Below are 3,286 nucleotides of genomic sequence, written 5' to 3'. Positions count from 1 at the left end.
AACATTAAGAGAGGACACATCTTCACCTTTAGAATTAACCTAAAGTGATATTTGGAACTAAGTAAGGAGACACCTTCCAAAAGTATATATATCTCCTAATAGACAATATTTTCTCAATTTAAGTTTGGAATTGGTTTGTAAAGAAAATAAGCTATAGTTTTACTTTGCTCCTGATTCTTACAGAATTAGTAAGTGCACTAATTCTGATTAGCATGCCTAATTAAAAATCTGGTCATGGCAATATTCATGGCCAGGGTCTAGTCAGTCACCATCTATTCAGTGAGCTTTAGGTGCCAACAGAATGTTGGTTGCTGGGGAGGAAACCGAGAGGCCAGTGAAAGAAAGTTGTTCCTCGCTCCAATCATGAAATTCCCTACTTAAAGGACCAGATACGTCTGAGAAAGAAGAGGGGCTGGTGTCAGTATTTTTAAAAGAGCTCTAGAATAATTAGGATGAAAGACTGGTTCCAAAGGCAACCACCATGTTGGGAATCCATAGAAAGACAGCTTATAGAAATCAAATTTTTTTTTTTAATTTTTTTTTTTATTTTTTTGGGGGTACACCAGGTTCAATCATCAAAATTTTTTTTTTAAATTGACCCATTTTAATTTTTTAAAAACAAAAGCACAACACAACATCATTGTTTTTTCTTTGCCACCTGCAATTCAGTTATATCCAAATATTCTAAGACCAAGCAGAGTCCCCAGCCCAGAAGCAGGAAATTAAACTGAGACACTGAAGTCACACAAAGGTGAATGCTGAAGACTGAAGTTCCAGCTGTAGGTCACAGGTCACAAGTCTTCCATTCAAACACACTCTAATTCTTTTCCTTTCATAGTTTGTTAAAGTGTTTTACAGGAAGTTCTTTAAAATAATTTCATCCCAGACACCAGGTTTCTTCAATAATACACAGCCCCATGACATTTGTGTTTCCATCTGATTGACAGGAATAAAAAGTAATTTTTATTTTTGTCTTTTTTGGTAGCATAAAGAAGTAAAACTATCAGCTAGATCCCTTCAGTAATAAATGAGGAAAGGAGAAATAAGAAAAGACCTGGGCTGTGCTGGGTGCTGGTTTCTACTTGTCTTTCTGAGAGTGTGACTTTAGAAGCATTAAATCACACTCATGCCACCACAATGATTAGTACTAGTCATCAGTGTTTGGATGATAAAAAGGAAAATATCCAAAGGACGTAAAAATGGTCAAAAGTTGTTTGTTTTTTCACTGCAGGTCAATCTACCCCCCCCCCCCCCCCCAAAAAAAAGAAGATACAAAATGAACATATAATTGGGATGGTAACTCTGTTGGACATTCCAATTCACCCAGTTGCTTGTTCCCCACACAGGTAAGGGGAAGAAGCATTAAGTTTTATTAGTAATGTTATAGTAGTAACCAGATGTGCTACTGGAAGCTTATTTCAGGTCCATCAATCCTCTGAACACATGTAGGAAAGACATGGCTGTTGTTCTCCAACTGCCCACATCTGAATACATTCTGCTACCATGGAAACTACAAAGGAAGGAAAAATATTATTTATTCCAAGCTTCATTTACTGGGATTTTTAAGCACCCTCTCTTCCATAGAGCCCCAGAATGGTGACAATGTGCTAGGGGCTGCTGTGTTTCCCGGCATGAGCTCCCATCCTCTGAGGGTCCTGAGAAGGACAGTGGATTGGTCCTGGAGTCCTCATGAAAGGAGGGGGTCGTCCCATTGGGTGGGACATGTGTGGCCCAAAACCCGGGGGTGGGGGCGGGGCAATGTTCGCCACAGCGGGAGGACCGCTGGGGGGGGCAGGTTGAAGTAGTAGGCTGAGGCGGCTTCTTCTGTGGCAGGAGGAGGAGGAGGAGCTCCTGGTAGCCCTGTAATGCACTCTGGCTTGATTCCAGAGTCTTTGGTTCCGTCCTTCTCCTTTTCGTTTCCTCTGGCTGCTTGGGACCGTCCCCATTTCACACTGAGCCTGCGGCCACTGACAATCAACTTATTAAAGGACTTCTCGGCAGCCACTTCTGCAGCCTGCCTTGTGGCAAACTGGATGAAAGCACACTGCTGTCTTTGCACAACAGTGATTGTCCGGATCTCTCCAAACTGATAGAAGTGATTTCTTAGATCTGTCTCCATAATGGTATCACCCAGACCACCAACATACAGTGTGGTGATAGTCTTGTCCTCTGGTGGGTCCAGACGAGGCATTGTTGGAGCCCACTTTAAAAGTTTATCTGCCACAGGGTCATTGATTCCATAATATCGGTCTTTAATGTTCTGATCAGCAAGGGGGTCATCTGGATCTGTTGGCTTCTCATGTCTGTATGGACACTCCTCTCTTCTCTTACATTCTCCTTTCACCCAGAAGGAGCAAATGTGGGGTCAATTCCTTTTGTAGTAGGGTGAGGTCCGGGCCAGTTTGAGGAGCATGTCACTAGTGGATGTGGCCTTCCCCAACAAGCCAACTGGCCGTGTTCCATCAGAATTGGAAATTTCTCTCTCCATATTCTGTGTGTATTACTCTGCTGACATCGGACTTTGGCATGTCATCCTTAAAAGATAATCCTGCGTCACAAACCCGGATGGGCAGGCCATACTCTAGGTCCAAGAGGCAGTTCTGAAAGACATTCTTCAATTTACTGCAGGTCTGGCACACTTTGGTCTTCTTGAAACGCATGTGGACCCCAGGGCACCAGGGAAACACTGTGAATGGGCTGGCACAGATTTTGCATTCCTTCCTGTACTTTTCTTTGGTCATTCCGATGTATGAGTTTTCTCCAAGGCACGTCTGGCACAGAATAGGGAAGTCCGCATCCTCCCAGCTCTGCCTGTTGTAGGTGTTGGAACCCAGAGAGGTCACCATCTTGAGAGTGTCTGGAGGGAACCGCAGCTTCTGAGTTGGGAGAGAGCACCTCTACAATCCTGTCAGGCCCCGAGGCTGCCAGAAATCAATTTTAAACTGACTCCCTGTTTCAACTGAAGAACAGAGTAGAGAGCCAGAGGCCCTCTGAATTGAAAGGGCAGAGGTTCTTCAGCTTTATTGCATGTTAGAATCAGCCAGGGGCCTTGTAAAGATTTCGATGTCCAGATCTCACCACAAATCAATTAATTTAGAATCTCTGTTGGTGGGACCCAAGCATCATATTTTTCAAAGAGCCTCCGTTGATTGCCGTGTGCAGGCAACTTTGAGAACCACTCCTCCAGGATTCTTTATCAGCTTTCCCACATCATCTTGGGGATGGAAAGGGGTCGCTTTTACAAAAAGCATCCTTGTCTTGTCCTCACCCAAGATTTCGTGAATCA

At 43.7% G+C, this 3,286-nt stretch overlaps 1 pseudogene; it reads right to left on the bottom strand.

The window, feature by feature from the left end:
* Nucleotides 1-1,607: 1,607 nt before the first annotated feature.
* Nucleotides 1,608-2,846, bottom strand: LOC130846447 (pre-mRNA-splicing factor RBM22-like; annotated as a pseudogene).
* Nucleotides 2,847-3,286: the final 440 nt, after the last annotated feature.

Source organism: Hippopotamus amphibius, chromosome 2 (genome assembly GCF_030028045.1).
Source record: "Hippopotamus amphibius kiboko isolate mHipAmp2 chromosome 2, mHipAmp2.hap2, whole genome shotgun sequence".
NCBI classification, from domain to species: Eukaryota; Metazoa; Chordata; class Mammalia; order Artiodactyla; family Hippopotamidae; genus Hippopotamus; species Hippopotamus amphibius.
The sequence above is the reverse complement of the archived record's forward strand: the minus strand, read 5'-3'. Positions and strand labels throughout refer to the sequence as shown.